The 24,793-nt window shown below is 40.1% G+C and overlaps 4 long non-coding RNA genes across 4 annotated transcripts; 3 read left to right on the forward strand and 1 right to left on the reverse strand.

Annotated features, from left to right (window-relative positions):
* The first annotated feature begins 842 nt into the window (after positions 1-842).
* On the forward strand, positions 843-3,655 carry LOC134223286 (uncharacterized). Its single transcript, XR_009982510.1, has 3 exons — positions 843-977; positions 1,083-1,319; positions 2,323-3,655. It is a non-coding gene; the product is annotated as an uncharacterized LOC134223286 (long non-coding RNA).
* A 603-nt stretch (positions 3,656-4,258) lies between these two features.
* LOC134226857 (uncharacterized) lies at positions 4,259-4,743 on the reverse strand. The gene is made up of 3 exons (XR_009983568.1): positions 4,701-4,743; positions 4,489-4,628; positions 4,259-4,423 (listed from the first exon to the last, which is right to left on the reverse strand). It is a non-coding gene; the product is annotated as an uncharacterized LOC134226857 (long non-coding RNA).
* A 5,508-nt stretch (positions 4,744-10,251) lies between these two features.
* Positions 10,252-10,945, forward strand: LOC134226202 (uncharacterized). The gene is made up of 3 exons (XR_009983414.1): positions 10,252-10,323; positions 10,381-10,614; positions 10,673-10,945. It is a non-coding gene; the product is annotated as an uncharacterized LOC134226202 (long non-coding RNA).
* Positions 10,946-11,961: 1,016 nt separating this feature from the next.
* On the forward strand, positions 11,962-13,015 carry LOC134220907 (uncharacterized). The gene is made up of 2 exons (XR_009982097.1): positions 11,962-12,366; positions 12,427-13,015. It is a non-coding gene; the product is annotated as an uncharacterized LOC134220907 (long non-coding RNA).
* Positions 13,016-24,793: the final 11,778 nt, after the last annotated feature.

A 24,793-nucleotide genomic window follows, 5' to 3' on the forward strand; every position in this document is an offset into this window, starting at 1 on the left:
GTTTAGATTTTCAATTCTGGTGAAGACTGGTGAAGAATTTTGTGTTATATTTTTAATTTTCGATAAAGAAAAACAATCTAATTTAGATCAGTCATGAAAGCAATAAAACAGTCACGTAATCTTCATGTGACACACTAGTGCTAGCCGATTGAGTGAAATTGAGCGCCTCGACCTTTGAATCACTTAATTGGTACGTGAAAAGTGCTGTGAAAAAACACGTTGTTTTTCACGTATAGATATGATGGGAAGATTATTTCGGGTGTAGCCAACACCGTCCTGTAAAACCACATTTTTTAAACCACAAGTTCCGACAGTTTGATAACCCGCTTGTTATGCTTTCGCCATATTGTCGCGCTTATCTTTTTCTAGACTTTCGCGGCGGTCTTACTCTCGCAGGCTCGACTGCGAAGGTAGTCGTCAAGATAGCCGCCGGGTTAAAAGATAGGGAAAATTTTCCCTCTCAAAACAAAACCACGTGCTTTTCGCCAAATGACAGCAGTACTCGATTGTATTAGTGAGTGCATATACACAGAGAAAAAAAAAGTTGGGATTTCTACATTTTCTACATTTCATTTTAAGAGTATGGAAAATTTGGTATTTTTAAGTGCTATAATATTTGAATTGAATGCAAAATGTTTGATCTGAATGCTTTTCTCCCAGTGTAAAAATGTTGTTTTCACAGTGAGAACAATCAAAACAAAACTTTAAAAATAATTAAAGTTACTTTCTTGTTTCATCTTTCTGGCAACTATGTCACTAACAAAAAATTGAACTGGCAGCCCATGGTGATCTGTCAAATCAGAAATTTGAGAATAACAACACGCGAAATGCAACCGCTCATTTGTGCCTCTCACGGTGGATTTGCGAATTTTCAGTGCGGTAACCGACGTAAAAAACCTAAAAAACGTTTAATCATATCCAGCTCGATGGCCAGGGAAGACGAACCCATTGCAACGGGGGATACGAACGAAAATTCCGTAAGTTTACACCATAAACGACATTGAAATTTCTCGACTCAGAATGGTGACATGAGAAGACACCTCGTCCGTCCGGCGAAATTTATGCTTGTGTTTTTTTTTCAGAATGGGTCCAACTCCGACACTAACTCGTCGCACACGAAAGAACCGGATAACGATGTGCTGGAAACGCGCCGCGGCAAGCGGTTTGATTTTCTGCTGAAGCAGACGGAGATTTCCTCCCACTTCATGCTATCGGCCTCGGCAAAGGGATCATCGAGCCAAGGCGATGGGCAAACCGGAGAAAGGAGGCGATAAGGGCGAGAAGCAACCCGCCGCGAGCACCAATGTCGACCCGGGAGAGTGAGTATAGTTTTGATTTTGTTTTTTGTACGCAATGCCAAGGGCGTATTCAGAGGATATAATATGGATCAATCTCTGAATACGCCCTTGGCATTGCGTACAAAGGGGGTTGTAATTCCACAACAGTTGTATTAGTTTTTGCAAATTTTCACGCCAAAAACTGTATTTATATTTGAAGCAGGATAAAACCTCAGAGAAAACTTTGTTTCTTTTTTTCAATTATCCAACTGGGGTGGCGTTGATAGACGATAGCAGTAGGCAGCGGCCGATTCCGGTGCATCGAAGGGGTTGTTACAAAATTGAAGAATGCCGAGCGTTCGTTTCTGAGTATAGATTAAGCTTCCTATTTGAGTTGTACTGGAAGTTCTTAGACAAATGACAAATTTGTGCGCTTTTTTTCAGAAACCTTAACGATGGGGAGGATATTTTACGTAAAACAAACTATGACACTGCTAATACAATGTGATTGAGTTTATTGATAAAGTTGAAAGATATTTCGTTTTCTCGGGCATAAAATCCGGTTCAATTTCACTTTAGTAGAAAGGGGATTTGGTTTTGTTGCAACCAATATCTAGTTTGCACGGCATTAAAAAGCGCTTCAGTTTATCATTATTCAACCCGCAAGGAAAATTATGATGAAAACGTTTATGTTTTGTATAAATATTGGTGTTTTGTATCAACGCTTTCATGGAATAGTAGCCAGTCGGTCGTTGTAGTCTGCCTTTTGCTGGTTGCTCAGTACTGCGTCATATAAATTGAGTTCTGCAGGAGTATGCTTAAATATTGGCTTATGCTGGGAAAGCTGGTATGGCTTGTATAAATATTTTACCTCTGTGTGGTTGGTTCCTTGGTATATTAGGTTCGGCTGAACAAAACTTGCACAGCACGATTTTTTTAATGCTTACATATTCAGTCTTTATCATTTGAATTCAATCGAATAGTCTTTGAAAATTCCTGAAATGTAAGAAATATAACATTTGAACCTTTTATATTTGTTTTGCAGTCATCGAAAGACGGAACAGGAAGAAGATGAGGAGCTGTTGGTGGAAACGAGAACTTAACCAAAAATGGTGTTCCGCTTTGAAGCGTCCCCGCCGTATTCAAGGCTGGCGAGATGCGAGCCTACCAAATTAGAGGTCTAAACAGGATGATAATTTTGCTGTACGAATATGGAATCAACGGAATTTTGGCCGATGTGATGGGTCTGGGAAAGACGCTGCAGACAATTTCCCTGATGGTTTATTTGAAGAGCTTGCGAAGCAATCCAGAACTGCACTTTGTTATCGCTCCCAAATCGATGCTACAGAACTGGGTCAACGAGTTTTGACGGTGGCGTCCTTCGTTGCGTGCGGATTGGTTGATTGGAGACCAGGAAACTAGGAAAGTATTCATCAGGGATGTGCTGATGCCTTGGAAAGGCTCGAGGAAAGGCCCATCGTATCAAGAAGGAAAAATCTGTGCTTTCGGAAATTTTAAGGGAGTTTAAGACGGTTAACCACCTGTTGCTGACGGGAACGCCGCTTCAGAATAATTTTCATTAGTTGTGGCTTTGTTGAATGTCCTATTGCCGGATATTTTAACAGCGCAGATGTTGGTTCGATGCAAAGGAATGTATTGGGGATAAAAACATATCGAACGTTTGCATGCGGTGTTGAAGCCTTCCAGGTCCGTCGATTGAAATCGAAAGTAAATGAGTGGCTGCTGCTGAAAAAGGAGGTCGAAATCTTTGTTTGACTGTTCAAGATGCAATGCGAGTGGTATACGAAAATTCTCATGAAATATGTCGACGTTGTGAATGGAGCTGGTAAGATGGGAAAGATTCACCTTCAGAACATTTTGATGCAGACACTGAAAACCACGAAAACCGTTCGGTCTATCAGTTTGAAGGAGACGATTATCGTGAGAAAAACAAACTGTACGCTATTGGATCCTGGATTGAACCAGCAAAACGCGAGCGTAAAGCTAACTATGCAGTTGATGCGTTCTTCAAAAAGGCTCTCCGGGTGGCCGAACCTAAAGTACCGAAAGCTCTCCGTCCTCCGAAGCAACCAATCGTTCAAGACTTCCTGTTTTCCCACCGAGGCTATTTGAGCTGCTCGACCAGGAAATCTACCACTATCGTAAAACGGTCATCTACAAGGTCCCTAAGAACCCGGAACGGGGCATGGAAGCAACCAAGGTTCAACGGGAGGAACAGCGTAAGATCGACGAAACGAATCCCCTTAGCGATTAAGAGCTGCTCGAGGAAGAGTCGCTCCTGGCGCAAGGCTTCACCAACTGGAACAAACGAGACTTCAATCAGTTCATCAAGTCCAAAGGAGAAAACACGGTAAGGCGGTATAATGATATGAGATTTTTTTATTGTACATAAATATAATATTCCTTAATAAAAATAATAAATAAAATGAAAACGGAATATTCAATTTTGAATACGTATAGTTTTATTCTGACATACTGGACTAAAATTGAAAGGGCACACTATTTGTTGTTTTGAAAGCTAAATTGTTAAATTGATAGTAAAATACACATTTAGTTTTGAGAGGAAAATGTCATTTCGAAAAGTCAACACCTGTCACGGTTATTATTGAAGTGACATTCTTGTAGTTGTGGATTTAACAGTCTTATACTTTCTACTGAAAATCACTAACGAATTTTCTTAACTTTACCAACGTTTTCTCAATTTTAACAACGATTTTTTTTTGTGTGTAGTATAAGTGCATACGGTGGGTAAGATTTTTATTGACTCTGTCGTGTTTAGTGACTGTTGCGATTACCTGAGAAGCAGCCACCAGGACGCCGCAGTATTCTATATTTTGTCGAGATGCATAATACAAATTTCTAGCTTCCCGCGCATATACATATACACCCAGATGCTAGCAGCTGTGGGTAGAAAACCAGCGCAACAAGCATTTTCACGTCGGAGCAGCTTCTATTATTGGAACGAAGCATAATTTGTTTTTCTCTATATTATCGTAAAACTTTATTAAAACGAGGAAAATCGATCATTTGATGATCGATTTATTCAAAGAAGTATGGGCATCCCTATACCTTCGAATGTCATCTTTTCAGCTGCATGACTGTCCCTATCGTCGCCATGAGATTTGCTAGAATAAACAAGAAGAGAACATGTTTAGATTCCTCTTTGCTCGCTAGATGATGTTGTTATCACCGGCAAATGGTTCGCCATTTCGTTGTATGAAAAAGCTCGAAGTGAACCATATTGTTAATATATTTGCTATTTCTCTTGAACCAAATTCCACTCGTCCTCGTGGTAACATATCCAAGTATTTGTTTGACGGTATTCTTCAACTAGAGGAAAAAGTGCAATGTGAACACATATTGACAACATTCAAATATGTTGATTGTTTTTGAACAACTTACTTGCTTTATCTGAAAATGTACAAAGAAGCTCATTCGATGTTTGCCCGTTGTTATTTGAAGTTTCACGATGTGCAGGAGAGAACGTAGGTCTGTAATTAACGTTCCGGTCATGTAATACACCTTTAGCCAAAAGCCCAGGTTTGACTCTTTTGTTGTCGACCATTTTGAAAGTAAGTTGTTACTGTACTACTGTAAACATATATGTGGTAACTTAAACTTATACAGGCCTCACGCAGGCAAATTGGCTATCGAATATCATAATTCTGCCTTTTGGAAATTTGGCACAAGTTTTGAACTTGAAATTCAAAAGGACTCCTAATGAATTAGATTTTCATGGCTAATACAAAACATAATATTTTCTTAAGGCACCTTTATGAAATCTCAATGAAGCATTATGGACGATAGACGCTAAACATTAACCAATTCATAACCCTACATTATGAATTGCAAAAGTAGGGTTTGGAGGTCATAATCATGCCTTATGACTTTCGTAATTCCTATGAAACATCTTAATGAATTCATAATGCAGATTTATGAATTTATTATTGCATTTTCCTAAATATTATTCGATTCATAATGCAGCATAATGAATTTCTAATTCGCGCATATTGCAAATTTTCTCGAATTATGACCATGTGCTTGATGGCTGAAAATAATTAAAATGTTATGCATACATGTGATTTCCAATTCGGTTTTGGTTGTATCGAGGACATCGAGGGAGTATGAAAAAACAAGTGGTGTCGAACGCATACTAAAATGTCTTCGGATCTGGAAAAAAATGCTCATCTCATTCGAATTACACTGTACACTTGCTATTGTTAGCGCAATTATTAATTTGCTATTGCTATTCAACACTTATTATTCACCGTTGACACCGAATCTGCAACTTAATAATTTCTTCAAACCCCCTCGATGAAAAATTCAACCGCACGGCTTGAAAAACTTTACAATTTGTGAGAACATAATTTTCTTGGCTGAAACTCTTCCTTCAAATTAGGGAAACTTAAAATGAACATGATGTCTTTCATAAAATTCCTTATGATTCCCTTCAAATCAACTTTGAACAAAATACCGAAAGGTGTCTTATGAAATTCGTTACATGCTACTAATGAACGACATAATCCCAATAATGAAATATGAAGAGCTCAGGATGAAAATCATGAGACACTTATGTTTCAACGATTTTCAAAAATCTTGTAGATTCATAATTTCTACCTTATGTATTTCGTATGTTCATTTGCCTGAGTGATAATCTAACGCCAGCTGAAACCCACCATGCGTTGGTGCGTCCGTCGCTGTCGAAGTTCGTCCAAAGAAGAAATATCTTTTACTTCCGCATCCCACCGGACAAAACTCGTTCGTTCAATCTTCGGAGCTTTTCGCCCCAAATGGAACTCAAATTTTGACATACTTAATCCATCTTGTACTTTTTTGTTCAAATTACTTTCTCTCCAACTCATACCTACCACAATATATTATAATTATGATATACGAAACATGATTCGTAGGTTACCTCTGGTTATGTAAGGAAATAAGCGCAATGCTCAACAGATAGCCGGGACAATTCAGCACTATGGGTTCGATTCTTAGCCCCGTCACCAAACCCTCGCCAGTCGTCGTATGCGCAGCCCATACGGTAACGTTTTGGAATACGCGCCGCCTTATCATCACGGCCTGGACCTTGCAAAGAGGAAAAAATGTAACTTCAGCGGCTGCCAGTCAACTGCTGTCACGAACTGTCAAGTGCAGCCAGCAGCTTTTTGTGTGAAAGTATTGGTATCCCAAATAAAATATTACGCATGAATTTTGTTTTACGAAGACTTTTTCACTTAAACGAGTATTCCATATCATCCGTTTAGCTTATTAATAATCAGTTATAAACTTGTGTTTTGTTCCCGGTATAAAAATCCTTATGAAAATGAATTTACTAATTCGTGAATTGGATACACTTTTATTGTGCTCAGAAGTGTCCACCCGGGGCTTAGGTGAAACAGTCAAGGAAACAGTTGAAACTCGATGGTCAACTGTGATGAAAAGAAGAACAAGTGCCAAGCTGTCTTTGCCGGTCTCGTCTCAGATCACGGGTGCCTGATGACGACTGACAACTTGTTCTTCTCGGAGGCATTCCTCCAACGTACCCGGATAAATGGCAACCGAACAATGCAACGATCATTGGATGCACGACATGGACAAAGGGACACAATGGACTCACAATGAGATGGACAGGCAACGACAACGATAATGGTAATGGAAATCTAGTATCTAGTAAATCTGGTACAGCAGAATACCACCGTAGATCTCGGCACAGTAGCGCCCAGCAAACACAAGATCGTATATCATAGCGAATAAGTGTACAAAGTGGAGGCCAAATACGTGCATTTTGCACGCAGTCAAATGAAGGAATGTACCTATATCGCCTCCACCTTGTACACTTATTCGCTAGCATATGCGATTTTGTGTTGGCTGGGCGTTTAAGTAACACACGGTTAAGTAACATTAAGTGCCTAACAAATAAAAGAAGGAATAATAAAAAAATTGCACTTTGATTGGCTATGAAATTAAAAAAAAAATCAGCACTAGTCAGCGTACCGAATGTGTCCTTGATTTCGTCAACAATTATGTGTGTAACGTTTTTTTTGCGTTTTTGTTAGCATCTTGCAAGCATTGTAATTAACCAAAATCTGTTTTCCTTTAATAGACGATCCTTCCAAGAGCCAAAAGCCAATTTGGGCAACAGTGCTTATATTAGTACATATTACCATTAAGCGATTCGCATGATTCGTAGGTGTTAAGCCCAGACTATTGTATGAGAGTAGCAACACTTCCATTCGTTTCCACAGATATTGCTTTTGGACAAATCAATAGGGTAAAAAACCCAATAGTTGAGGAACTAAGCACGTTCAACCACTATTTGTTCGCTTGCACAAAAACTATACATTATTTCGCTTACCTCAATGGTGCATCGAAAGCCCTGAATGTTTTTTTAATTAAAAATTATTCCAATAGCAGCAGCTCCCGTCATTATCACCTATAATGAATCCTCCAAGTATTGGTGCAATGTTCCAATAGTTGCGATATTTTCTAATTCGTCTTCCTTTAGGTGTGAATGCCATTGTTTTCATACGGGACCCCACGAATTTTTGAAATTTTTAGTCATTATTTTTATTTTCGTAAATAATACCGCAAACAACGTTTCCATGAAATAACTTTCACCGCCAGTAGTTTATTATGAATGACTTCTGAGTACCTGGGAAGGATTCTGTAAGCATTTTCGACAAGTCATAGCTGGTACCGTTCATGCATTTTGCCTTTCCAAGGCATAAAATGATTTATATTTGTGAAATGAATTAAAAAATATAATATATTTTTTTCCGATTTTGTCACATACCCTGTTTTATCACCCCAAAATTCACCAGGGTGATAAAATCGGGATAATACTGTAATAGTATTTCAATGATACTTCGACATAGTTGTTTCATAAGGGCCGAAGTCGCAAATGTGAACAAATCGAGTTTATGTCATAGATCGAACCTCCTGGAAATGTACTATATGTAGCATATTCAAAATGGCACAAAATGTTGTTTTTTTGCTGTAAAAACAGAGAAATACAGAAGGGCGATATTACATTTCCGTTGGAATTTTTTTCTCGGTGCGATTGCGCCCCGTTTTCTCCATGGCAGAAAAAGGGCTAAACTGTGTTTCATTTTTGCATTATGACACTTCGTTCTTGCATCAAAAACACATGTGAGCAAAAGGGCTAAACGGTACTTTGAAAACACAACGGGGCGATGCAAACAGGCGATACTGACAAACAGGTTGACAGCCGGGCGTGGAATTTGGGCGAAAAGGATGTTGTCAAAAACATTATGGCGCATTTCTGAAGGGTGCAAGTGTACACTGTTAGAAAAAAGGACGACTAATTCTTTAATCATATTTTCAAATCGAAATAAATCCGAAGTAAATTTTATTTATATGTGGATTCAATGATTAGATATGGATGAACTTCATGCAAACTATTAACATTTAAAATAACATCTACTCTTTGAAATACAATTGAAAATATGTCATGGAACATTCCAACCCATTTTTCTCCATTCGAGCTCATTGCGACATTGGCCCTTATGAAACAACTGTGTCGACTTTACCGATTATTTGAGAAATCCCAAACTGTCGTCTCTTTCACGTAATGACAGGTCAACAAATAGTTATACAATGTGGGATGCTGCGTTTATTGCGAATATACGACAGAAATTACACTATCGCAACTACACCCACGGCTACTAGTTGGACACCTATACTTAAGAAACGAGGAGAACTGTGATATGTGCCACGGAGCTGTTAGTGTGAAAGCTATAACAGTATAGCATCGTTTTGGTAGAACACTGAGGATACTGTACTCATGATTTTCATAAACTGAATCTTATGAACCCACCTAATTTCTATATTTTATGAATTTCATAGTTGTCATATGTTGTTCATAAAACTGGAATGATATTTTATTACACTAGTTATGATCTGTTTACGCTCATAGTGTAAATGTCATACGTGACTGCTATGATATTCAAAGCTGAGTCTGGTGGAAAAATAACATAAGTGTTAAATACGTATGAAAAGTGTGTGCGAAGAGAATGGCGTCGAACGATTTGCTGGTGGATCTTCTTATTTCGGCCAGTGCTTTAAGTAGAATTCGAAGGTATTTATTAAGACATCATCTTTCAATCAATCTGCTCAGCACATAGTTTTATTTTCAAAGTGTGGTGTGGACACATCCGCTCTGATATGTTGGGACAAGCAGCAAATTTCAGAAGCTCTCTTACAAACTAATGTTGGTTGGGACGTCGAGACGATGGGGATTTAATTTCAAATTGGCGTAATGTATGGAACATCTGGTTTTTATGTTAATACATATTGAATATTCCTTAGTGCAAATACATATTTAGGGACTAGAAAATGCTGTAATCGTGTTTGAAGACACTAACAGTGCTCCGCAGGACGCAGCTAGCGTTACAAAACAAACAGAAAAAGAAAGTTCCGAGACGCTGAAAATACAAGCCGAACCAGAGGAAAAAAATAAGGTGATGAAACGTAATAACATTTCATTAAGTCAAATTGAACGTAATATGATTTTTTTTAGATATCTTTGAACTTGATTATTAAATATGACTCCCCATCTGAGTCGGTGGACGAAATTATCGCCGAAAGTTTGCCAGTGATAACGGAGAATTGCTCGATTTTCACACAGCATACCCAATCAGGTCTCAGCGAATTTGTCGACGATGATACTTCCAGCATTGATCAACGGTGCCAAACAGTCGCTGTTGGCGATATCATACTAGAGGTCAACCATCAATCGCGCGAAACCCCAGAGAACACGTACGAATCCGTCGGCATTGCAAAGCGATCCGGCAAAGAAACGGAGCACTTATTTGTCAACAAGAACAATCAATCCGGCGAACGCAAATTTTGTGGATTAGCCGGCGAAGAGAGCCCGATAAAATTGGACAGAGAAATTCAAACGGAAATTGCCCGGTCGAGTGAATACATCCAAGTTCAACGATCAATCAAGGAGGCAGACTTCGGAGGAGGGAGTATTGAAGAAATTCGAGAACCTGTGGATGAATTGGTATAATATTTCTATTTTTACTTTAGCAAAGATGTAATTTTCAAACATTTCCAATAGCACTCTAACTATTACTTCTCGTCGAATACGCTCAGAGACCTCCTTGAAGAAACAATTATTGGTTCCAAGATTCTTAAAAACTATAATGATGGATTGGAGCTATCAGAAGCTAGCCAAAAGTTCGTGACAGATGTCGTTGCCAAGCACCATCTGTACAAAAAGAAGAAGACAACTGCAGAACAGTTGAATATTTATGCGGAGGTTATCCTTGGAATTTTCCCAAAAGAAGCAAAGGTATAATGTATTGATAATACCACAGTTGCAACCCATTTTCATTTGTATTTTTCTACAGACAACATACTTTATTGCAAGAGATAAAGGCAATCCTGGAGGCAAGCTTTATAGCAGGATAAATTATCTTAGACAATCTAACCGGAAACGAGAAAGGGAAGAAGATGAATATCTAAGTGGCGTTCAGATATCCAAACCCACTCAGCTGGAAATACCGCACCAGGCCGTAAGTGCCCTTGACTGGCTTCAATTGAACCACTCACCGTGGCCTACTGTCCTATCGCAGTGGGAACAGTCGTTTGCGGCCAGGAAAGTTGATCTATGAAAACAAAATCAAAGCAATTCAAGCATTTCCTCATTTGTTTGTAGAACATGGATATCAGTTGGTACGTATCTAAAACTCACAAATACAATTCTGTTTAATATCAATTACTATTTTAGCTGGATACAGATTATCGTCTGCTTGGGTTCAAAAATCCTTCAGGAGGCCTAAATAAATGGAATGAAATCATCGACCCTATTGGTTGTTACCTTTCTAAACACGCCAAAGATCCATCTGCAAAGTCGATTCTTCGAACGATTAAAGATACTAATCTCTCCGCAGGTAAATAAAATATATTCTAGCAAACAATTTTATCACAGAGAAACAGACGTCTCACTCAGCACATGTTCCATCGTTCACCTTTTTAACGGTTAATTTAAGTTTATGTAGGTGGTCAATCGGCCACCGATGGCGCTTCCATAGATTTTGCTTGTGTTTGACGTTTGCGCACTACCGCCATCTGGTTGCCGCTTGACCACACAGAGTGATTTTAGCATGGGGGGATAATGTTTTCGTGACGATGATTTTGATTGCATTTTGTTTTAAGTGAGACGTCTGTTTCTCTGTGATTTTATATTACAAATTGCTATTTTAAATTAGATCTACGCATACCGGCTGTACTGCTTGGGCTGAACACCGTGCTTGCACCCGTAAAAGCATCTTCCGGTTTTAAGCCTACTATTGCCACTGCTCAAGACGATACCGTGTTACGTTTAGGTTTTGTTTAGCCATTAGAAACCACTACGTCTTAGAAAATTAGCTAGTAACAAACAAATTAGCAAACTAGTAGGAGCGACAAAAACAAATTGAACCACGCACGCCAAAGAAATCCGCATTACATCATCATAACAAATGCGTCAAATATTCGAAGCATTATCCCGTTCAGTGTAAGTCGTCAGAAGCAACCGTCGTTTTAAGCGCACTCCGAGCAGCCCATCCCTGCAGCGAATGAGAGGAACACTATTCGAAATAAGAGACCAACACCGTTTCGTTTTGACGTTTGTGCTTCCGCTGGGGGAGAGAAAATAAACACAAAAACTGCTGGAAAAGGCAGCCGTCTGTTCGCAGGCAGGCGAATAAAAAGTGAACCGCTGACAAATACCGTTGCAGATTTTATTGTGCCAAGTGCAGGGATCGAGTGCAAGTTTTCGGCTAGTCGACAAACCCGGTGACAGAGACGGAAATCAAGACTCATCCACCGAAAAAAAGTAAAACCGTAATCGTGCTCGACCAACATTGCACCCGAAAAGAACTGCTGGACGATAGCAACCAGCAAGTTTCGAAACTAGCCGTGCAATTGCGGGCTTGGAAACATCAGCCCAGAATCATCAGCATCACGGAAACAACGATCTACGAAAAGTAAGCCATTGGATTGCGAAAAAGGTGGCCAGCTCTTTGGCGTCTCGCAAATCACCAGTAAAAGGCCCCGAAGGGTGAGTTTCTCTTATTAAAATCTGTGGGAAAATAGACCTTCATTACTGTTGCCTCGACAGGGCCTTTGTTACCATCCGGATCACTCCGAACAACGCGGGAACCCATCGCCGGACAGAGGAGGCGGAAAGCCGGCGAGTGAACGACAGCGCAGGGCTAACAGCGAGCGCTATCGTCCCACAAGAGCCAGGCAGAGGCGGCCCGGGAGGCACCACCGACTGAACGCGATCGAGGATCGGCAAAGATTCGTTACTCGTTGCAGCGGGTGAAGAAAGCATCATCGAAGACGAGCGCGGCCAAAACTCCCTCGGAGGGTCCCCATCCAGTAACCCGGTCGCACTGGACGGCCAGAGGGGTCCCCAGCAGAGGGATTGGCGAACGAACGAGTGTCTATTGCAGGCAAGGATGTCGACGAGAGGCGTGCGTGGAGCGGCGGCAGGTAACCGACCGCAGAAAGTGTCGTCGCTGTAGGGGGACGCCCCGACGGTACCGTGAGTACGGAGAAGAAACCGTGAGTAAGAAAATTGAGGTGTTTTGTAAAGTAGGAAGATAGAGAAAGAGGAGTGAAAGGGAAAGAAGATAAGATGACTAGGAGGTAGGAAGTAACAGAGGAAAATGGGTGCATTACCCTAAATACATGTATTAAATTGAGATTTGTGGTTATTTGATTTGTGTTGGTGCTTTGGCCCTCCAGTCTAATTGCTTCTTTTGTCCGCTTTGGTAGTTCTGCTCTACCCGCTACCGGAAACTCGCAATAACCGTTTTGTTTTGTAAAACAAATAATGACGCAGAACAGGTTTTGACTAAACTAAGGGTGCAATGGAGTGAACAAGGATTATCGGAATCAGCCAAGCTTATCATTTTTGGAGCAGACTACAGTAATGTATCAGGAAACTGTCTGGTGACATAGAGGCATAGATGTGCTTGTCAAACTTACTGTTGTTCTTAGTATACCAATTTCAAACATCTCGAAGTTAGTTTGGCTTTTCGTGCAAAAATATGTGTACGAAACAGATTGCGCAAATACATATGTTTGTATTACTAAGCTGTCTGCATATATGAACACATTTCTACCATGCTCATCGAATGCTGCATCGAAGACTGTGGCATCCAGTTCAACGATGCCGACAAGCTTTTGACACACATTGCAGTCGATCACCGAACACCTACTAACTACCGATATCTGTGCAGTTATCCTAAATGCTTCCAAGTGTTTAGTAAATTATATAACTTTAAGCGTCATTTGAAAAACCATGTATTTCCACAAAACGATACTAAAACTGTACCTAGTAATGAAGATATAAGCATCACACCGTTGGTAGAAAGTGAACCGATGAAAAAAGTACAAAAAAAAAGAGTTTCATGCACCGGATAAAGAACCAGGAACAAATATCACTGACAAATTAAACATGATTCATAAATCTGCTACCGAATTCATTTTAAGTTTGCATAATAAAAAAAGACAAGACGTCCAATAGGTACAACAAGAAACTCAAAAGCTTTGCAGCAGCATTGCAAACCAAATCGAAAGACTAGATGTCAACACAAATAACCCCGAAATTCAACATCAATTAACAGCGTGTATTTCTAGTATGAAAACTGCATTCAATTTCATTGGAAGTGATTATAAACTATTCGAACACCTTATTAGAATAGGGCTATTCAAATATCCATCAGTAATTACTTTGACGAACGATAACTGCATTATCTCGGAAGATTTTCAAATAGAAAATTACGATAGAAAATCCTGCTTAGTTTTGAATGATGGCGAACTCCAAATTAAATTATTCTTTGAGCAGTTCTATATTGACAGAGATGATCGACAATGTTAAGAAGCTGGAGAATTCTAATAGCATAAACCATTTCCTCAATGGTAAAGTTTGGCAAACAATTAAACAAAAATACGTACACGACAAGGACTTCAATTATGTAATACCTGTTTGGCTATATGCAGATGGGTTTGAAATCAACGACACGCAAAGCTCCCATCCAAGGGCGTAGCCAAGGAGGGGCAGGGGGGGCCGTCGCCCCCCCTCAATTGTGGAACGATTGAACGGGTATTGAAATGAATTCCCTCAAACATGTGCACTTTACGATCCAATCATATACAGAAATAGGTGGTTGAAATTCAAAAGATTCCCAAAACTTTTTAGGGCATCCAGGATCCATAACATATGAAAGTTCAAAACAACTCAAAACATTTCGGGCTCAAGAATTCTCCTTGAAATCCGTCTAGAAGCTCCCTTGGGAACTTCTGAATTCCTCCGGAAAGTTATCCACAAATTCCTCTGAAAATCGTTCGAAAATCCTTCTCATGTAATTGTAATTCCTCCTTATCTAGAAACCCCCCACTAAATTTTTTTAGGAAATTCACGAGGAAATTCCTTGAAGATTTCTTTTCTTCTCTCCAAGATTTACTTCTAGATATTTCTTCGGCTATTCTCTCTTCAGGAAGAATCCGGCATTTCCTTCAGGCATGCATCCGAGAGTTCCGTCAAGAATACATACGGAATTTCTTCCCAAAATTCTACCAGAAGTTTCTTAAAAAATTCATGACGGAAATCCTCCGATTCAGCTCCATAATTTCACTTGTAAATCTATAAGAAATTCCTTCGTTAATTCTTCTAGGAACTTCTCCGGGCATTCCTCTCGGAACTCTTCCTTTAATTCCTCCGGGATTACTTCCAGGAAGTTTTCCGGGAATACCTCTAAATGTTCAATAGCGAAATCATCTAGCATTCAAATAATTCTTTTCGCAATTACTTCAGAATACCCTTCAAGAAATCCTTTAGAAATATCTTCATGAATTTCTCCTGGAATTCGTCCAAGTATTTCCCCAGAAATTCTTACAGGTATTTTTTCGGGGTTTTCTTCAGGTACTTCTCCTGGAATTCCTTCAGGAATTTTTCCGGGAGATTTTCCGCGGAAGTGTACTAGAATTCCTTCCGGACTTCACTCGGAATTTACTCGGATATCTGCCAAGAGTTCTTTCAGAAATTTCTTCGGAACAATCCGCAGGGATTTTCATCAGCAATTCATCTGGGAATACTTTCAGGATTTCATCTGGGAATTTCTGCATTAATTCCTCCTGATATTTTTCTGGGAATTCCTTCAGATATTTTTTCGGAAATTCCTTTAGGAAATTCTATAAGAATTATTTCAGGACTTCCATGTGAGAATTCCTCCGGAAGTGCTTGTGGGAGTTCCTCCGGGAATTCTTCCAGGAGTTTTTCCATGAAATTCTCCGGTAATATCTTCAGGAACTTCACAGAGAATTCCTGGACGATATTTGGCAGGAATTTCACGGAAAATGGAATTTCGGAAGTTCCTTCAGAAATATTTTTTCTCTTCCTCTAGGGTATTCCACCGGATGTTCCTCTGAAGTTCCATCAGTAGTTCCTTCGGGAATTCAATCAGGCTTTCTTCCAGGAATTCATTTAGCATTTCTTTAGGCATTTATCTACAAATTCCTCCAGAAGTTCCTCGGAGAATTTCTCTGGGAGTTCTCACGGGAATTCCTCCGAGTGGTTCTTTTAAGAATTCTTCCAGGAGTTCCTCCTGGAATTCTTACGGAAGTTCCTTTGGGAGTTCATCCTAGAATTCTTACAAGAGTTCCTCCAGAATTTCCTCCGGAAATTCTTCCTGTAGTTCTTCAATAAATTCCTCCAGAAGTTCCCCCGGGAGTTCCTCCGGAAATTACTCTGGGAGTTCCTCCAGGAGTTCCTTTTCAGAAAAACACCCGGAGAAACTGCCAGTGAAACTCCCGGAGGGATTCTCGTAGAAACTGCTGGTGGATCTCCCGAAAGAATTCCCTAAGGAACTGCCGGAGGAGCTCCCGTAAGATCTCCCGTAAGAATTCCCGGAGGAATCTCAGGAGGAACTCCTAGAAGAATTCCAAGAGGACCTCCCGGATGAGCTCCCAGAGAAACTATCGGAAGAACTTCGGGAGGAATTTCCAGCTTAATTTCTGAAGAAAGTCTAAATGGTTTCCTGAAAAAGCCTGAATAATTTCCTGGAATAGCTTCTGGTGGAACTCCCGGAGTAATTTCCGGAGAAACTCCCGGATGAATTGGTGGTGGAATTCCCGGAGGAACTTTTGAAGCAATTTTCTGGAAGAATTTCTGAAGAAACTCCCGGGAGAATTTTCAAAGGAACCCCGGGGGAAACTACCAGAAGCATTCTCGGAAACAAGAGAATTCATCTTATAGACAAATCTCGTCTAGCTGAAACCTTTGTTGGGGTTTGTAGCTGGACCATCATCATCATCAGAGGACCTTCCGGAGAATTCCCTGATGAGCTCGCAGAGAAATTCTCGGAGGAGCTTTTGGTGGAAAATCTATATAAATTCCTGAAGAAGCCTAAATAAATTACCATTCTGCCGAAGTTCCAGGAAGAATTTTCAGAGGAACTGCCGATAGAACTACCGGAATAATTCTCGAAGGAAATCCTAGAGAAATTCTTGGTTGAAATGCCGGTGGAACTCCTGGAAGAATTGCAGGAGGAATTTTCGGAGAAACTCCTGGAGGATCTCCCAGTGGAAATCTTGAAGTTTCCACCGGAATTCTTTCAGGATTTCATTGCGAATTAATCTAGGAATTCCTCCGGAAATTCCATTGTTGATTTCATTTTCGGTATAATTTCTGTATAAATTTCCGGTGGAATTCCTTGAGAAATACTTTGAAATTTTCATAAGAAATTATTCGAAACAATTCACGGAAAATTTTATGGAATTTACACAAAAAATTCGAAGATTTTTCGTAAAATTCTCAGGAATGTTTACTGGCAATTCTGCGGAATTTTCACGGAATATTCTTATTCTTAAAAATTATGGGAAACAGCACGAAGTTATTTGAATTATTGCAGAGAATTCTGCAGAATTTATAAAGAAGTTCGTGAAGATTTTCTTGGAGTAAATAATGGTGGAATTTTCGGATCAATTCCCGGCAAAATTTATGGTGGAATTCCTGAAGACACTGCCGAAGAAGTTGCTGGAGACATTCCTAAAGAATCCCTGATAGAATTTCGGATAGAATGCCAGGAGCAATTGTCGAAGGAATTCGTGGAGAAAGCTTGCATATTGATTTTTCTGCCTATTTTATAATAAATATTATTTCAGAGAGGATTTGTTTTGAAATTCAGATGTATGGTTCTAGTTTTCTTAAACTTATGGAAGAATGCATAAGACAAGACTTATGGAAGAACGCAAGATTTTTATAATAATTGTTATAGACGATTTTATATTCTTTCTGAATACTAAGTTCGTTAATATTTTTCTCACTTTATTTAAAAATATCTGATGAGCAATAAATCACGCATTTTTAAATCCATTATTGTTTTAATCATTAATGTTTCGATTTGGTTTCATGTGTTTTTATAAAACTACTATAAAACTACGATTTAGAAGACCAAAAAAGTTGCCCCCCCTTCTCCTGGATACGCCCATGCTCCCATCATAAGATCGATTCCATTTGTGGCATTTACTACAATTTTCCAACGTTGCCTGAAAAGTATAGCTCTAAAATTTGCAATATTTTCGTGGCTGGTTTTATCCGGAAAGTCGTCATGAATAAAATAGGCATTAACAAATTAGTCGAACAATTGGTTAAAACTTTAAAAAAAATCGAAGGAGCTCTTATTCTCCATCAGGGGGTGCATATTAAAGTAAGATTTGTTTTAACGATGGTCCAAAGAGATAACCTTGGAAGCCATACTCTACTCCTTTTGTCTGGTAGTTTTAAAATGCTACGTTCTATTGTCGATTTTGCCGAAGATCAAAACAGGAGCTTCAAAAAGATTGTAAGGAGCACGAAGAGTTTCTAAGAAATGTTCAAAATTACAACAATGACGTATCAACCAACTTTAATTGCTGGCTTATCAGAATTTAATAAACTGCCTTCATTCCATGTTGTTGAAAACTTATGCGTAGATGCTATGCATGACCTGTATAGTAATGGTGTTTGTAAATATGGTTTTACTGCAGCTTTGAATAAGTTTATATATGTGAAAAGATATTTCCCTCTTTCTGATCTTAATATTCGTATCAATATTGTAAGCAAAACTTCATTAGAAACTGGAATGCGTCGAATGCTTGTTATCACTGAAACATATGATAAGAAAAAAAAGTCGAAATCAGTTGTGTTGAGGATGACTGCTGATGAAATGAGATGTTTTTGCAATAATTTCAGCTTTATTGTAGGGCCCCAGATGATTCTGTCTGGAGTTTTTGCACCACATTAATTGAACTATCTGATGTTATTATGTATAGAAGTTTTACCGATGATGATCTATTTGATTTGAAAAATATAGTTCAGAAACATAACGAGTTATATTTGCAGAACTTCAATGAGCATTTGAAGCCGAAGCAACATTTTTTGGTGCACTACCCTAAAGTCATTAAAGATAGTGGTCCCATTTATCGTATGATGTGTTTTCGAAACGAGGCTAAGCATCAGATTTTTAAGGAGTACGCACATATAATCACGTCACGCACCAACATAGCTTACTCGTTATGCGTAAAGTCATGTTTGCAGTTTGCATATCATGTGTACGGGAAATCTTTTTCCGAGTCTGCTTTCAGTATCGCAGATACAGTTAGCTTGGCCACTTCTTGTACATTCAATGATGTATCGTACAGTGTATCTACAGGAACAGGGAAACCCCCCCCCCCTTAATTCTGCAGTGTTCAAAAATTTCACGAAGTTTCAATGAATTATTGGCAGTGTCTGATTTTCTACTCGCCGCTTCCACATTCAGGCGCTATCGTATATGCGCAAATAGCCAGCATGAGTTAACCGCCAGAAATTTGTATGGCGAAAGACATCTAACGCGGGTTTTCTCAAAATTAGGAACTTTTCATGAAAAACTATTTGGTATCGGTTATGTAGGAAGGTGTCCGCTACTACGCCTACCAAATATTTTTTCGATGAAGGGGCTTAATTTTGAAAAATCGAACCTTAGATGCCTTTCGCCATACTGATTTCAGAAAGTTAACTCCTAGTGTTCCGCTGTAATTACGCTCATCTGGCGATTCATTTCCAGCAATGTTTAGAACACTAAAAAAAATTCACATGAAAACAAAAAGGTGGCCGGGTACCCTGTCGGTAACATTAAAATGGAATATTTTGGAGCTCCAATTTCAAATTTTCTGGAGGGGGTCACAATTAGATCTGGAAAGGGGCAGCACCAGGACCCTTCCCCTCTGTCTTTCCTTATTTACGACAAAGCTGTTACATTCAGCAGTTTCACTATTTGGATGTCGTCATACCAAACACAAAAAATAACCGATGAGATCGAAATACACATAATGAATCGCCTGCTTTGAGCGTGCTTACAGCGGCACACTAAGAGTTAACTTTTGGAAATAAGTATGGCGAAAGGCATCTAATGTTTAATATCTCGAAAATATGCACCTTAATCGAAAAAATATTTGGTAGGCGTAGTAGCGGACACCTTCTTACATGACTGGTACCAAATAGTTTTTTGACGTAGAACTACGTCTGTCTTTTCTATATTGGGGTACACTTTACGATTGCAAAAAATCAAAAAACGTTACGAAAATATGATAGACTTTGATCGTTAATATCTCAGCCGTTTCTTGATGGATTTTCAATTTTCTTGGACCATTCGATTAAGGAAGAGTCAACGCTTCATACCCGTGTGTGTGTGTGTGTGTGTGTGTGTGTGTGTGTGTGTGTGTGTGTGTGTGTGTGTGTGTGTGTGTGTGTGTGTGTTTTTTTTTTTACATGGGTTAAAGGCCATCAAAATCAGCGCGATAGACACCTCGAGCATCCACACTATCCTCGAAGGCGAAGAGGGATGCGCTCCTCCCGACCTGCTAAAATGTGCCTCCCGGATAAACCGGGTCCCTTATCTTCCTTGCCTAGATCCCCCCGGGACCACGGGATGCTGCGACTACTTCGGGGAGGGGGCTGTGCTCATGCACTTCTTCTAAAATTCCGGCCCCTAGCTTAGGCTAGTTCGCCGACTGACTGGCTAATCCACTGCTCCACTGCAACGTAGTCTCGATCCCTCGACGGTCATGCACCGAACTTCCTGACTCGAATCCTCCTGACTCTCCCAGGCGTCGAGGGTGGTCCACCAGTTCCGGTGAAGGAAACTTTCGCACTGATGGTGCCCCGACTACCGGCGGCTATCGCAGTGGACGCTTTCGCGCATTGCGCCGACTTTGTCTTCGGATTGCAGAAGTGGTCCGACAGTCCCGGTTTTGGATGACGTCCGCACTGGTGGAGCCCTACATACGCGAAGCGCTTCCTTATTCTTTCTTCAGCAGGTTTGCTGTTCGAGTGCCGAGGTCGGTCCAATGATTCCGGTTTGCATAAGAATTCTGCTTCGCTGGCGCCCTGACGACCTGAGGCCAAACACTGCTCACTGGACTCACACTGGATTTCCCCCCGAGACTACGCTTATTCGCTGGTCACTTCTCCATCTACGCTGCAGTTCTGACAGTATTTGCGTCACGACTCTGCTGACCACATTCCACGTGCCTTCTTCGTGACACATTCGCTCTGCGATGTTGTCCGCCCTTAGGGCAGGCATTCCTCTACGTACTTCCGCAAACCTTGGGCAATCGAATACCACGTGTTCTGGAGTCTCTTCGACATTCTCGCACTCTGGACATAACGGTGAATTAGTATGTCCAAACCGATGGGTACTTCCGGAAGCATCCGTGACCCGACAGAAACTGCGTCAGGTGAAAGTTCACTTCACCATGCTTTCTGTTCATCCACACCGACAGGTTTGGGATGAGCCGGTGGGTCCACCTCCCTTTCTCCGTACTGTCCCACTCTTGTTGCCATCTCGCCATCGATCGGATTCTCACCTCCTTCCTTACGTTTCTGGTGTCTCTTCGCCGATAACACTCGATGTCTTCCTCCAGGGTGATGCAAATGGGTAGCATCCCAGCAATAACGCATACAGCCTCTGACGATATCGTTCTATATGCGCTCGCGACTCGAATGGCCATCAGCCGGAACACACTTTTCAGCTTTTCCCGGTTCCGCTTGGTTTGCAGTGCATTACCCCAAGCAGGAACCCCTGTGTGTGTGTGTGTGTGTGTGTGTGTGTGTGTGTGTGTGTGTGTGTGTGTGTGTGTGTGTGTGTGTGTGTGTGTGTGTGTGTGTGTGTGTGTGTGTGTGTGTGTGTGTGTGTGTGTGTGTGTGTGTGTGTGTGTGTGAGTGTGTGCACCAAAAGAGCAAACAGTTCGGCTCACTTTTTTGCACTTGCCCTCAACCAATTTACTCGCAACAGGTTGCATTCAACGCAGTATACTGCCCCATTGTTTCCTATTGAAAATTGGCCGGATCGGACTATGGGCTTGGTAGTTATGGCCAAAATACTTTTTCTCATAAAAACGCGCGTGAAAAAGTCTAGCTCACTTTTAATGTACTTACCTTAAACGGATTCCCTCAAAACAGACTGCATTCGACGCAGTATCCTGCCCCATTGTTTCCTATTGAAAATTGGACGGATCGGACAATGGGCTTGGTAGTTATGGCCAAAATACTTTTTCTCAGAAAAAAGCGCGTGAAAAAATCTAGCTCACTTTTAATGCACTTACCCTGAACCGATTTCCTCGCAACAGGTTGCATTCGACGCAGAATCTTGTCTCATTATTTCCTATTGAAAATTAACCGGATCGAACGATGGGCTCAGAAGTAATGCCCAAAATACTATTTTTTACCGCACGAGAAAGGCATCATCACCGCTAGGTGGATTAATCTGGGTTTTTTTACACGAATTTCGGGATTTCCGCGGTTTATTCAGACACATTTTAAGATTTACGCGGCTTTTGACGTTGTTTTATTTATGCGACCCATATCCTCCGCGTAAAAACTGACTCTAGTGTGTGACAATATTTATGCATGATTAATATTTACTATTGAGAGCTTGCTAACAGTTTAGCAATCGGTTTCGGTGAATCAGTCAATCTCGTAAGTACATCGCAAGCTTTTTCTTCCATAGCACTACATTCCAACTGGAACTTGGCCTGCTTTTCAACTTAATCTATTAGCATTTCTTTAGTTATTAATTAAAAATTTTCTATGCCCGCTATTGCATTGGTATGTATCTTGTGTGGCAAATCCAATAGATACATTATGCCCAGGGTGTCGAGGATGTTTTCCACCCGAAAGCATCCTAGATCGGATCAATCTCGCCATCTCCAGGATTCTGCGCCTTTGCTAGCAAGCTAACTGGAGACCTCAAGCCAACATAACGTCAAATTAATGCAACTTACAGGGCTCTTAGCTGGACCAGTTCGATCCTGCTAACTTAAACGCGCGTTTTCACTCTAAAGCTTGGAGGCGTTTGACGGTAGCAGCTTCTAGCTTACGTCTATTGATGCAAGTAGTGGGGCTCAGAATCTTCTTCGCTGCTGCAGTGGATGCGTTTTGGTAAACTTTCTTCGACTCGTTTTTGCTGGTTCCTAGGTGTCTGCTGCAGTAAACGCAAAGTCCGATGCAACTCACGTGAAGGAATAATAATTATTATCTATAAACTGTCAAACTTCTTTGTCGCGTCTACTCTGACTTCCTCCATGGGATGACCACCAAACGCCGTTGACACCCCAGCTTTAACGATGGACTTTTTTGAGCCACCGGGGGCTTAGACTGACTCAGCTGCGGGTGCTTAATCTCTGTTACAGTTTGCGTCGATGATAGTTGCAGCGGTACTTTATCAGCCAGGATTGTGCTGAATCATTCTCATTCGATAATTATTGGAATTATCCTTTGATAACTTCTCACATGTGAAAAGTGTGTTGTCATCGGCGATAACTTTTCAAATTTTGGAGTCGATTATCATTTAAATGTAAACCTAACCACAGAGACCTAACTGTGACCTAACTAATAACAAAGTAATGTCAACAATGAAGCCCAATCGGATGTTTGGCACAGTTTTTTGGTGTTATGTAGAAAAATAAGTTAAAAAGCAGCATTTACCAATGCTTCGGATGGAGGTACAATTTTTTATCAATTAATAATTTGGAAACGTCATCGTTTGAGAGTGTTGTTCATCCTCGACTATTTGAAAATTTTATTTTTATCATCCTTTTGTTGTTGGTCTAAAAATAATATACATCTCCAGGGTTCGTGATACTCACTCAATCTCAGGAGCACAGGATAAACAACGAAAACAGATTTTCCCTGAGCTTTAAAGACGCTTACTTTGGTCTCATCGAACAGAAAAGTCGAAAACTTGTAATTTATTTACATACAGCCACGTAGGTAGTTCAACGTCACCTTTGCGTACAACCCAGTTGGGCTGCACCTTTGAGTTTTGTGAAAAGTTCCTACTGTTGAGAAAACCCGCGTTAGATGTCTTTCGCCATACAAATTTCTGGCGGTTAACTTATGCTGGCTATTTTGCGCATATACGATAGCGCATGGACACGACAGCGGCATGTAGGAAACCAACCACTGTATGTGATTCATTGTCAGCTCCAATCAAGTAGTGAAATGAAAATTAGCAACTTATAGTATGGGCAATGAATGATTAAAGATACGTATTTCCACTTATCGTGTGGCTTTAATAAGACTTTCCCGTATATTGAGACAAAACTTTTAAAGTAACATGATCTTTGCTGCTTTTGAAAGTTTTTGAACACCCTGTACTACATTTGAAACTGAACTAGATAGCTCGCCTAAACGTATGCAGCCAGTTGATCAGCCACACTTGGAGAAATCCGTTGTGTTCAACTTGGGTAAGCTTGTCTGTTACTGGGCAAAGTACAAAGCACGCTGAATTTTTAATTACGAGACCGCATCCTGGAAGTTATCAAAATAGGAAACACATTGAGTTACAAAACATCAAGCACGGGAGAGCTGTATTGAGATTTTCATTTTCATTGGGAGAGGTCACGCGATATTTACATTTTATTCTCTCCCGCTTTCAAAGAAAACAAAAACAATGAAAGGAATTCCGCCAAATTTTCACGGATTTTTATTTCATGAAAGCGCATCAAACTATTGTAAACAAGCTTTTTCTCCTTCTATAATGTTACTTCTAACTCGAAAATCAGGAGAAATATAATCATTTTATCGACTAGTCATCGTTATTTGCACATATTTATCATAATTATTTGAAATTTAGGATTCAAGACAAAGCAACATTTCCATCATGACTGCTTGTAATGTGACAGGTGACCGGGAGCCCGCTACATTTACATTCTACATTTACAGGTCTCTTGAAAATGAAAATGCAACTGATTTCGCTTTCACATGACGATCACGAAAACCACCAGTACTGCGGGAGAGTAAACAATGTTAATAAGTTAATTTCGTTCTTGTTAAGCATTTTGATTGATAAACAAGTTGACACTCATCATTCTGAGACTTCACTATAATTTTTTTCTTATCGTTTATCAAAAACAATTCACCTTTTGTTATTTGTGACCAAAACACAATACAGTGG

The sequence above is a fragment of the Armigeres subalbatus genome, chromosome 3 (genome assembly GCF_024139115.2).
Source record: "Armigeres subalbatus isolate Guangzhou_Male chromosome 3, GZ_Asu_2, whole genome shotgun sequence".
Lineage (NCBI taxonomy): Eukaryota > Metazoa > Arthropoda > Insecta > Diptera > Culicidae > Armigeres > Armigeres subalbatus.